Source organism: Gossypium arboreum, chromosome 6 (genome assembly GCF_025698485.1).
Source record: "Gossypium arboreum isolate Shixiya-1 chromosome 6, ASM2569848v2, whole genome shotgun sequence".
Lineage (NCBI taxonomy): Eukaryota > Viridiplantae > Streptophyta > Magnoliopsida > Malvales > Malvaceae > Gossypium > Gossypium arboreum.
This window is the reverse complement of record NC_069075.1, coordinates 13,870,667-13,884,528: the sequence shown is the minus strand read 5'-3', so window position 1 is coordinate 13,884,528 and position 13,862 is coordinate 13,870,667. Positions and strand designations below refer to the sequence as shown.

At 33.7% G+C, this 13,862-nt stretch overlaps 1 non-coding gene across 1 annotated transcript; it reads right to left on the bottom strand.

Moving 5' to 3' along the window:
- Window positions 1–13,364: 13,364 nt before the first annotated feature.
- Window positions 13,365–13,471, bottom strand: LOC128294367 (small nucleolar RNA R71). The gene has a single exon (XR_008284679.1). It is a non-coding gene; the product is annotated as a small nucleolar RNA R71 (small nucleolar RNA).
- Window positions 13,472–13,862: the final 391 nt, after the last annotated feature.

Below are 13,862 nucleotides of genomic sequence, written 5' to 3'. Positions count from 1 at the left end.
GCGCTAGACGCATTTTTCTTTGGAGGTTCCCAACTATGGATTTTCACAAGTATTACTTCGACTATAGGTCAATGAGCATTGGGCACATTAACCATTGGATGTTCTGATAAATGTTGGGGATGATTATTGCTTCAGATGAACCAATGAGTGCATAGTACAATTTGTTTGGTTCAAGTTGTACTGGTGAGGCACTGGATGTCGAATTAAGGTATTAGTATGATTTGTGAATTAGTTCAAGTCTGAATTATGTATTAACGAATATAAATGTTGATTAGGAAAAATGGTTTAATTCAAATTGGTAATGCAATGCGATATGATGAAATGAGACAAAATCAAATAAGGTTGCATACATCGTTAGCATAAAGTGTTAATAAGTTAATTTAAATAAATTGGTTAGGTGAAATATCATATTTTGTATTTTTGGGATACATATGTATATTAATGTATTGGATAAACTTTTATATGAAACATACTTGAATTGGCCTAAGGAGGAAACAAATCAACTAAGTCCAATCATCTAAATTTTATGCTATATTGAGTAAGTTATAATAATAGCATTGAAGTTATTACACACCAAATGGTCTTGTTTTCATATGCAGGTTAGGTGTATTTTGAGATTTTATACTCAAAAGTTGTTAGCATCCAATTGAGAAATATTGGACTCAACAAAGTTCATATATATATATATATATATATATTTGTTTCAAGTTGGCATGTACTTAGTTATTATTAGTAGAGTCATTTGGCTATAGTTAAGTATATGTGGCATGAAAGGTTTAACATTTGGTTGCAATAATTATAATTTTATTAGTCAATTAAATGGTTTTAGTGTGATATGCTTAGTTTGAAGTGCTGGGAATTGATTTGGGAGATGATTTGAATATGAATATATTGTGAAATCTGAATTTTTACATGGTTTTTATGCAAAATAAGCAGAAATGTTGCCGAAATTTTTAATAAAATAATTTTACCACTACGCTTTTATTTCTATAAAGTAAGATAAAAAAGTAGGTTGCGTCAGCAACGAAATGTGGCATTTTATATTCGGATCCACCAACTAGGTCGGGTATAAGGTGTCATGGTAGTTGCTCCAGCACCAAATGTGGCATCTTGGAACTCAAACCTAGTGATCGAATCAGGTATTGGGGTGTTACAGTAAAACTATAATTCACCAATAATATAACCAAACAACTATTCTTAAAATCTATGAACAAACTAAAATTGTTTTGAACAAAAATGAGTTTAGAACCTTTAAACTTGTTGCTAACACCCTTGAGATGGAAGAAGAACATTGTTGTAATGTGGGCTTCCTTGAGAACCTGCAAAAAGAAACAAAATAGAAGAGAAGAGAAACCAAAAAAAAAGTGTTGTAAAATCTAATGAGGGAGAAGGTTTTAAGAGTTTGAGAAAGTTTAAGTCTGGCAAATGGTTTAACTATGTTTTATATTTAGGTTTTAAAGGGTAAAATCGATGGGTTTTTAATGTTTTAGCATTGGGTCACATCATCAAGTCAGTTATTTTGCTGCAGAACCCGACTTGATGTCATGAAACACATCTCTAATGTCGCGACATTCTACTTCAAAGGCCAGTGTCGCGACACCAATGTGCAATGTCGTGACATCCCCTCTGAAAGTTCAAATATTCAAGTTTGTTGCCAATGTTGCAACATTAATGGCTCCATGTCGCGACATCAACTCTATTGTTGGAAAATCTTATTTTTGGGGGTGTTACAACATAATCATCTCAATTTTAAAGTTCCCACATCATTCTAAGTGACCTAAATACTTATCATGGCTTAACTCTTATTTTACTATCTCCTACTCCTATATAAAAATTATTATAAGTTCAAACATTAAAAGTTATACAAATTATATAGAAATTGAAGTTCAATAATTAAACATTAAGTTTTGCTACTGGAGTCATCTGATAGGCTCTTTGGTTTTCTCAGTGACTTCCAATCTTGATCTCGATTGTCCTGATCAGTCTAATAGTGTCCCTTCCAACTGAGTCTTTCCATTTGTCCCTTGCTCGAGCACCAATCCACTTTCTGCATACATTAAGCATTGATAGTACCTTCGATCAAGGTTGTTAGTGGTACAATAAAATAAAACATCACAATTCTCCACTAAGTACCCTGCATGTTCCTCATTTGTTGAGGAAGTACCAGACTTGAACACTTCCACTTCTCTATCGATTTTCATAATTAACTCATTCTTTTCTACATTGATGGTAGACTTCGATGTGACTAAGAATGATCTTTTCAACAGAATGGGAATCTCCAGGTCTCCTTTGATGTTAACGGCTACAAAATCTATGGGGATATAAATTTTATTTGACCAACATATCCTCTAATACACCTTTAGGGTGTACGAAAGACCTATCAACCAACTATAGTGTGATCGGTCAGGTTTTTAGCTCCCCCTAAGCCTAATTTTTGATAGATAGATAAGGGTATTAAATTTATGTTGGCCCTTAAATTTCATAGGGCCATCCCAAAGTTCAGTTCCCTTATCTCTATAAGAATCATGAAACTCCTCGGATCTTTAAACTTAGGGAGTATCTTCTTAGTTATTAGAGCACTATATGAGGCATTTATATCAATTTGTTCCCCTTTTTTAAGTTTCCCATGTCTAGCCATTATTTCCTTTAAAAATTTCATGTATTTAGGAATTTTATAAATAAGATCAAACAGAGGTAAATTTACATTTAGGGATTTAAATAAGTTTAAGAAGCTTACAAATTTAATATTGTCCATTTTTTTCTTGTTCTTAAGCCTTGATGGAAATGGTACACTTTTACCATTGATAAGCTATAAAAGTAACATATTTTAATCCTATTCTTACTGCATTTTTGGATTATTAATTATGCAAATTAGTGAATTTGATGCTCCTAATCCTTTAAATTCATGTTTCTACATTTAGGAAAGCATTTGGGAGTGAACGGAGCAAAAAACGAGTCAAAATTAGACAAATAAAGTTATTTTCAAGAGCCACACAACCTGGGCATTTCCACACAGGCTGAACATATGCCCATGTGTGCCACACGGTCTGGACATGTGTCCATGTGCCAGCCCATGTCAATTTCGCACCCTACTTTCCAAATACGTGAAAAAACACAATTTTTAGGCTTTCTAAGCATTTTAAAGTCTATAAATACTAATTAGAAGAAGACATAAGGGGGCCATAAGAGAAGATCGAAGAAAGCACTTGAAGAACACCATTGGAATCAACTTGGAAGTAGATCTCCATCAAAATTGAAGATCTTATTTTAATTTCTTTCGAAGTTTTTATGAGTTCCTTTATGTTGTGAGGTTTTTCTAACTTTTAGATGTTTCTATTCAAGATTATGAACTAATTCCCTAGATACCTAGGGAAGATGAAACCTAAGATGAATTCTATTATTTGATTTTTTATTTATATGATAAATACTTGATTCTTGTTCTCAATTATGTGTGCTTATTTCTTATAATAATATTCCTGGGATATTAATTCATGTTTACTGTGCTTAATTCAAAGGAGTAAAAGTCCATGTTTAAGAGTAAATCTAGCATAATTGAGTGGAGTTGCATACAATTCTAGAAATAGGACGACATAAATTTACCATATTAAAGTAAAATCCAATAGGGGAATCCATAGATCGAGTAAATGCGACAATAAGGGTTTTAATTAGAAAGAGATTTCAAATAATCAACCTAGAGTCAGTTGTTCTTAGTCAGTTGTTCTTACTCTCAAAAGAGATATTAACATAATCTAGGGATTTCTACGGATCAAGACACAAATGAATAAATTGTTTAATTTAGATCCATAATAATAGGTGAAATCTAGGTGGATTCTTTCCTAGGTCTTGCTTATCTTATTGGTTAACATTCGATTATTTCCTTGGTTAATTCTCTGTTGCGTTCGTAGTTAAATTAGTTTAGTAATTTTAAATTAAAACACATCACTCCAATTTTTTGGCTTAGAAAAACAGTAATTACTAATATTTTTAGCCCTCATGGATACTATATCTTTACTCACCGTAGCTATACTACTATTCAATAGGTGTGCTTGCCTTTGTCATATTTATTGTTAGTATTTATTGTTAGTTTAGTGACCATCAACCACTTAAGTTAGCACTTTGTTTCAATTTAGGTTCGACTATTTCCTCTTCTATCTTCTGAGTTTCATCACCAATTGGGGAGTCATCTACAGGATCATTTTCCTTTTTTATGTAACACCCCATACATGACTCGATCAATGGATCTGGTTTATAGGGTGTTACCCGCAATATCCGAATCTACAACATATTCCTAAGTTAATGAAAACTTATTTCCTAGGCCGCCAATGTATTTTAATGCAATTAGATTCATAAACCAAATATCTACTTGTTGTTGCATAGGATTAGATTCATATATATTTACATGATATGGATAGGATATCAACTATTTAAAATAACATCACAATAAATGTGTATATACTTAACCGTTATAAAATTTAACTTTAGAATACAAAATGTTTAATATATAATATTCAACATGCTAGTTATTTGCCAAAGTAAAAATTGACATTCTAAATGTGACTAGATGCGAGTTTGACTAAGACTTGGGGTTCCACCTCAAGGTTGCCCCACTGTATACATATGATGGCTAAGTGACAACAATTGCCTCTACACGAAGAATTCTGGACTGGTCCCTCAACGAACACTCAATTGTTTTATTTAACCTGCAATAAATGATAACACGAATGTAAGTCCATAAGAACTTAGTGAGTTCTCATACCTTTTCTTCCAATATAATTATGATGAAAATTTATTATTGACATTCTGTAGTATGATAGTTTGTTTATCCTTTGGCGTAGTGTCCACCTCATCTGATGTGGTTTTTGTTTTATATGTAGACCCTCTCTCTCGATGGCATTAAACTCTATTTGATTTCAACCAACTCACAAGCAGAGGATTCATATATGACTATATGAAACCCAACATCAATACTGCTCCCTCTTTTTCCAATAATTACATTACTGATTCTGGGATATAATCCCAACTGTGGACTATTATTAGCAGTACATCCAACAGAATCTAATTTGAGTTACGATCCTCGTAGTTTCTTATAAAGACCCTTGTATATAAATTTATTAAGAAGGCTAAATGATAGATTAATAAGGAAAGTTTGTTTACTTAGATCGAATAAAAAAATTTGGTAGTTCGCCACACCATGCTGTGATATTGAAAACAGATCATGTTATTGGGAGTCTTTTTTTTTTTTGAATTAGACAACCATTTAGGTAAGTTCTTAGGGATAAATCTCCAAGTTGCAAAGCATCAATCTTGAGATAGACATGACCGACGGTCATGTCCTTCATATACGTTTGGCACAATAGAGCTTGCTTAGGCAATAGACTACGAGAGATTTAACTTTTGCTTGACGAGCTCATACTAGCAAGTCCCCTCATTACGGAATCCCTTTTGTAACTAGCAAAAACAAAATTAATTATAAGGTAGTCCTAATGGACTTTCCAATTACGACAGTCCTGGCAGACTTCTACATTAAGACTGTCTTGACGGGCTTCCCAATTACGATCGTCCTGACAAACTTCCACATTAAGACTGTCCTGACGAACTTCCCAAATAGATAGTCCCTTTGAACTTTCCACACATATACAGTAATTCCATGGTCATGAACTTCTATTCGCCCCACTAAAGGCTCTCATACGTCCCCTAATGGGCTCTCAAATGTCCCATAAAAGGGCTCTCATAAATGAGTGCACGTAGAGTCTTCGTATCATTATCTCTTTTCTTGGCTTAGTCCAATCGAACCTCCCTCAAAGCCACATAAATTTAATGCATATCCAAACCTAGGCATGACCATCTGAACCTTCTTATAAGTACACACTAGAATGCATATCATACATACATTCTGCCAATAAATACTAGGAATTATACAACATATAACGCGCCAACATTTCCATTGACATAACATACATACTACCTACCAATCATATAGCTTAAATAAGCATCAATGCATTACACCAAAGATTTAATTCATGCATCACAATCAAGCTATTCATAGTTATACACATTCATGCACAACACATCATTATCTCAACATAACATAACCATTATTTGTACTTTATCATACTTACAGTAAGCAACACAGTAACTTATCTTTCAGTTATGGTTGACCTGTCATCTATATAAGTCTGAATACAAACTATTTAGCATACGACTTCGTTAAAGAGCATCTATTAGAGCTGAGTTGAAGAACTCACCTGGAAGTAGATGTCAGTTCCTTCCACTAAGCTTTTCTCCCCATTTTTCTACATGAGCCTCCTTAATCAAGACAACATAACAACCAATTCAGAATCTTAAATCACCATAAGGAATATGCTTGGCTTGTGTAACAGCCCATTTTTAGGTAAAATCAGAATAGTGGTTTCAGGACCACAAATCCGAATTCAAAATATTTATTTTATTATTTTAATAAGGTCTACAACATGGTAGATTAATTATGCAAAATTTTCGTTAAGAAATTTTATTGTTTAAATGCTTAATTCGGTAAAAAGGACTAAATTGCATAACATGTAAAAGTTGAGTTCTATTGTTTAAAAGTATTAAATAGCTATGGTTGATTAATATGGAAGTCCTTATTATGTAATTAGTCCATTTATAATGTAAGTAGACAATCTTGGACATGTTATAGATGGTTTTAGGTTTAATTACAAAGGTTAAAATAGTAAAATAGCTATTAGGATTTATTAACTAAAACAAAATTTGTTAATGAATGCAAATGTTCATCTTTTCCACCAAAATGAAAGCTTGAGAAAGCTATAAAACAAGTTTGAAAATTTGGCTACTTTGAGGGCTAGATTAAGGTATGTTTTTAGATCGGTTTTTAATGATTTTTACGTTTTTTGAGATTGTTGCTTTGTACTTTAGCTAGCCCATGCCTTAATTTTGAATTTGTTCATGATTTTGTGAAGTTACATTGTTGAATATTTGAGTTATTTGATATTTGATGATGAATTTTGAATATTTTTTAATAGTTAAACTAGTTTTGTAAAGTGATTTTTGACAAAAATGTTAAATAGGGATTTAATTGAGAAATGTGTAGAATTAGGTGGTTAAAAGTGTGAAATAATGAAAGATATGGATTGCTAGTAGTATATAAGAAATTCGGCTACTATGAGTTATGGCCTAATTGTGTAATTTTACATTTTTATGTGTTAAGGACTAAACTGCAAAGTAGTCAAAAGTCTAAGGGTAATATTGTAAATTATACAAAATGAATGTTTTAGGCTAAATTGAATTGAATGAAAGCTTTAATGAGTTAATTTAATATTATATAGATCAAGATAAGCAAATATTAGAACTAGATCGAGGAAAACAAAAAGTGGACGAATAGCCGATAATTTTATCCGAGGTTACAAGGTAAGTTTGTATAATTTGAATCAAACTTTTTTATACTTTTAATTATTGAATTGAATACGTATAATTGAAATACTTGAAATTTTAACGCTTTATTGATATAATGTATATGTTACCAAGCCCTGTTTGAACTGTAAGAATTCATTGGATACGAGTGACATGTTACTGGGATTACTATTTTGGTCGAGCTCCTGCATTTGTTGCGGACTCACCACAGCTCGTATGAGCTTACCGATATATCAGCTCGTAAGAGCTTACTATTTTCAGCTCATTGCAGCTTACCTTTTTAGCTCGTATGAGCTTATTGTTCAGCTCAATAGAGCTTACTGTTTAGCTCGATAGAGCTTACTGTTCATCAGCTTAGGAGGAGCTTACTGATCATGACTCTAAAGAGCATATATAATAATGAATTGACGATTATTGATGATGTTCACTCGAGTATCCTTTGAAGTTCTAATAAGTTCAACAGGCATAAATACTGCTTATACAGATAAGTTAAGTTATAATATTATATATGATATGTGACTTTGAAATGATACAAAGTATTGTATAAATGGATGATTTCATGTATTTGTAAAATGACTAACATGTGATGAATACTTGTGATTAGGTGTTGGATAATTGAATTGGTTGCATTTTTGTATTGCTTTGATTACGTATAAATGGTAAGTTTAATTCTGAATTATACGGGCTTACTAAGCTATAAAGCTTACTCTGTTTCTTTTCTATGTTTTGTAGAGGCTCGTTGCTCGCTCGTTCTGGACAAGTCAGAGTTGCACATCACACTATCCAATTTCCAATTGGTACTTTTGATTTTGTGGATATTTGTAAATATGGCATGTATAGGCTATTTTGAAAGATGTTAGTTATGTTACTTGATATTATAACTGTGGTATATTATTGTAGATAGGTAAGCCATGTGATTTGGCTTATTTTGATGTTATGTTTTGGTTGAATTTAAGTGTTCAATTAAGATGTGTTTTGGTAAGGAATGATGGAATGAAATTATGCAAGTGAAGTCTTGATATGTTGATGTTAAATGAATGGATTATGCATGTTAAATAGGTATTTGGATATGAATTTGGTAGGTTTTGATATGGCTTATAATGTGTATTGAAATGATTATTTTGGTTGTTTTTAAGTTGTAAAAATGTGGTTTATTGTGCTTGTAAATGCTTGCATTTATAGGGAGGCAAAATGGCTTTGCAAATAGCTTATTTTTGTCCACACGGGCATGTGACTCAGCCATGTATGACACACGGTCATGTTGCATGGTCGTGTGTCCCCTAGGTGTAACACCCCTTACCCATACCCTAGATCGGGATAAGGTACGAGGCATTACAAAACATAAACAGGGTATTTTTGAAAAAAACGGGTCATCAAATTTCATTCCAAATTAAAATCAACCAAACAAAATCATTTTGTCCTTATCATTGACATATGAGGTCTAAAACATACATTAGAAGTAACCTGAGACTAAACCGAGAACTTAAGAAAATTCTAAGAAAGTTTCTAAGTTTAAGCCTGGGTTACTTCTAATGTATGTTTTGGACATCGTAGGTCCATGATAAGGACAAAATGATTTTGTTTGGTCGATTTTAATTTGGAATGAAATTTTATGACCCGTATTTTCTGAAAATACCCTGTTTATGTTCTGTAATGCCTCGTACCTTATCCCGGTCTCGGCTACGGGTAACGGTGTTACATGAGGTACCTTTTCGAATTAAAGTCAGTATACCCTATAGGTTTGACACGGCCTAGATACATGAGTTGGCACATGGACGTGTGGCCGACCGTGTGACCCAAGTCAGTAACCTCCTTAATATTCCCACGGCCTGGCACACGGACGTGTCCTCGGCTGTGTGGTGCAAATCAGTATGTATGCCATTTTTTCACAGGGCCTGTGACACGGGCGTGTCTAGTAACCGTTTGATTCACACTGTCTGTTCACACGGGCATGTGACACTTGAAAAGTTGAAAGTCTATCTAAGTTCCTAAAATTTTTATATGTTATCGATTTAGTCTCAAATGCATGATTTAAGCTTTGTATGCTTAATTTAAGTACATGTTGAATGTATATTGATAGAATTATGATGTTTTGGATAAATGATTATTCTAAATTGAGTTACAAGTCTGGTAATGCCTTTTAACCTATTCTGGCGACGATTATAGGTTAGGGGTGTTATATTTGATGGTATCAGAGCTACGATTTAGTCAATTCTAGGACTAACGTACTGTATGTGAGTCTAGCTATACATGCCATATATAAAACTGTGATAGTGTGATGACTCCTGACATTTTCAAATGTGTTTTTATATAGTAATGGATCCTGAACGAGCTGTAGCAGATGACGTAGAAAGTATCGCACCAGCTCCCGCTTAAGGGACAACGCCTACAGAGTCTAGAACCGTGATGAGTAGTATGGGGGTGAGGCTAAAAAAGCCTTCTTTTAGATATTGAACGAGTGGTCCACACAGTACCATCGTATGAACCTAACTGTTTCGCAACCTCTACCCCCACTTGTTCCTCAACCGATCCCTATAATCCCTTAAGGTACTGATCCTTTGCGATTAAATAAACCACCAGTCGATAAGATAAGTAAACATGGAGCTGAGGAATTCAGAGCCACTGTTAATGGTGATCTTAAAAGAGTCAAGTTTTGGCTTGAGAACACGATTCGGGTATTCGATGAATTATCTTGCACCCCTGAAGAATGCTTAAATGTGTAGTATCACTGTTGAGAGGCACCACGTATCAGTGATGGGATACCTTGATATTCGTAGTTTCGTAAGAACGAGTCACTTGGAATTTCTTTCAATGTAACACCCCCTAACCCCGAGCCGTCCTCAGAACTGAGTTACGAAGCATTACCGGACATATCAGACAACTTATGAATAACTCACAAATAAAATAACATTCATGGTATAATTTAATAACTAAGTCCTTATAATGAACTCTCGAAGTCTAAAACATGTATTAAAAATGAAACGAAACTCATTCAAGTCTCCGAATTTTTATTTTTATTTTTATAAATTTCGACAGCATTTCTGCTTATTTTTACATAAAACCTCATGCAATTAAAACCGTATCCATTTCAAACATAACCAATTAAACCAACTCATTTCACATGCTCATTTTCTATTCTAAATACCTTCTAATCAAACTCAATCACTATAATATTAATTTAAATTTATCAATGTACTAATTAAATTGAAATGGATAAACTTTTTCATTATAATTCTTAGACTTTTAATACTAACATTTTAACCATTTATATTCAAAATATAATAACCTTTATACACATCCTATGTACATGCCACATTATCAAAAGAAAATATACATCACCAAAAGTTTACTGAAGTCGGGTCTAGCTTTGGATGCTGGTTCAATACTTGACTTCTACAACTGCATAGACGGAAACAATCAGACATTTGAGTATGCATATACTCAATGGTATCACTATAATTCAAATTATAATTAAATACATTAAATCACACACATAATTTTACATTACAATTATCATCACTTAATGAACAATTCAATCTTTTTATGTTATCATTTGAATATATATATACCATTCTTATTTCTTTATTTCAATTCTCACCTTTCACATATGTCATATCATTCAAATTTAGTTTTATTAGTAAATTTACTTTATTTGTCCCTATTAACTTGACTCAGACTCGGCGGATACACGGATTCCAACCAACACACCAGTATGGTATATTGTGTCTTAATGGTACACAGTACCTAAACTCATGTCGATAATGGCGATATGATATGATAACAATATTTAACACACAAAGTGCTAAATTTGTAACAGTAATGGTAACAGTATTTGACACACAAAGTGTCGAATCGGTAACAGTAACGGTAACAGTAACAATTTATAAACCGTAATTTATACATATTTCTATCCCATGCTTAGCACATTTTATGGATGATTTTTCCTTAGATTTGGTGAATTCGATGCTCCTAATGCCTTAATTTCATGTTTTATACTTAGGTGAGCATAGGAGAGTGAAACGAATGAGAAACGGGCCAAAAACGGAGAAAATGAGCCAACGTACGAAATTAACACGGGCTGGACTCCCTCACACCGGCAGACCACACGACCGTGTCAATTTGGCAGAATCTAAGCATAACTCACATGGGTAGACCACACGCCCATGCCTATTTAACAGGCTTGACCACTTCTTGAAGTAATCGCATACGGGCGTGTCCCTGTCAAGCCCAAGCAGAGTCCTATTCGGAAAAGGCCACTTTTGAGGGATCTTAGGCATTCCAATGCCTATAAATACACCCTAGAAGAGGAGAAGAGGGGGGACGCAGAGTAGGAAGCAAAGGATTACTCAAGGGAAGCCGATTGATCCATCTCAAGAGCCAGATTCATCATCAAGACTAGAGATCTCCCTTTAAGTTCCTTCAGGAGTTTTGGGTTTTCTTATGTTTTGTTATCTTTATACTTTTGAGATGTTTTCCTTCATAAGTATGAACTGAACCCCTAAATACCTAAGGGGAATGAAACCTATGACAAATCTTGTTATTATTATCTGAATTGTATGATAAATATTTGACTTGTTCTTAATTATGTGTTCTTAATTCTTGTTTTGATATTCTAGAATATTGATTCAAGTTAAGCTCTTATTCAGAGGAGGAATAGACCCTGTCTAAGAGTAAAATTGTCATAATTAAGCGGAGTTGATTGCGCACCTAGAGATAGGGTGACAAGATTTTGCCGGATTAGGGTGAAACCTAATAAGGGAATCCATAGATCAAGTTAATGCAATTCTAGGGTGTTTATTAGAAAGAGATTTCAATTATTCAACCTAGGGTTAGACGTTATTAGACTCAAGAGAGATAATAATATAACTTAGGGATTTCTACGGATCAAGTCAAATGAATAAATCGTTTAATTCAGAGTCAAATAACAAATGAAGTCTAGGTGGATTTGTCCTTAAGTATTGTCTCAATCAATCGAATTTTCCCCAAAAGTATTTTCCCAAGTTTTTCTGTGCATTCTTAGTTAGTAATTAGTTTAGACAACCAAATCTCTTAAATTTTAGGCTAGATAATAAAAAGGAAGTAAATACTAGTACTCGTAGTTCCTTTGGGTTCGACAATCCGGTCTTGCTGAACTATACTACTATTCGATAGGTACACTTTCCTTAATCGTGATAATAAGTTAGTCTCAAGAACGTGTCATTTATAAATCTTTAAAAACCTGTTACGAATATCACGCATCAAGTTTTTGGCACTGTTGCCGGGGAACTAGGATATTAGAAAAAGTCAATTTTTATTACTTTAGCCACTTTACTTTTCTTACAACTTAAATTTTTATTTTCTTTTCTAATTTTTTCTCATATTTCCTTCTAACAGGTTTTTCTAGTTTATGACCAGAAGAAACTTGTCAGGACCGCTACTTTTTGACGATGAGATCGACCGAACAATTCGCAGAAACCAGAGAGAATAAGGTGAAGCCTAATATACACAAGGACGAGCAAGAGGACGATACTTCAACCACAACTGAGGAGATGGCTGAAAACCAAGAAAATCCGCTACCTCCTGCGATTGCTGTTAATCAGAATCCTGCTCCGTGCACTATGTATGATTATGCTAAACCTAATTTAATGGGAGCCGAGCCAAGTATAGTTAGACCTGCTATTGCTGCAAATAATTTTGAACTAAAACCTAACACAATTCAGATGATACAACAGTTTGTTAAGTTTGAAGGTTTGCATGACGAGGATCCCAACGCTCACTTGGCAAATTTCCTAGAATTTTGTGATACCTTTAAAATTAATGGCATTTCTAATGATGCCATTCGCCTTCGATTGTTTCCCTTTTCATTAAGGAATAAGGCTAAACAATGGTTGAACTCGTTACCACGAGGGTCAATCACTACTTGGGAACAAATGACCGAAAAATTTTTATTAAAATATTTTTCACCAGCTAAAACAACGAAATTACGTAATGATATCTCTTCTTTTGTGCAGATGGATTTAGAAACACTCTACAATGCATGAGAGAGATACAAGGACCTTTTGAGAAGGTGCCCTCACCATGGGTTATCACTTTGGCTACAGGTTCAAACGTTCCATAATAGCCTGAATCCTTCGACATGGCAGATGATTGATGCTGTTGCTGGAGGAACTATCAATAATAAGACACCTGAGATGGCTTACGAATTTATTGAGGAGATGTCACTGAATAACTATTAGTGGCAAGTTATGAGAACAAAGCCAACAAAAGCAGCCAGTGTTTACAACATCGATTCGGTCACCATGCTCTCTAATCAGGTAGAACTCTTGAATAAGAAAATTGATGGTTTTCTTAGTTCTTCACAAGTTCACCCAATAATATAGTGCGAAGCAAATAGAGGTGGATCGAGCAATTCAAAATACCCACCTTATGGCCACAACATGAAGAACAAGTAGTTAAATTACATGGGTAATAATCCT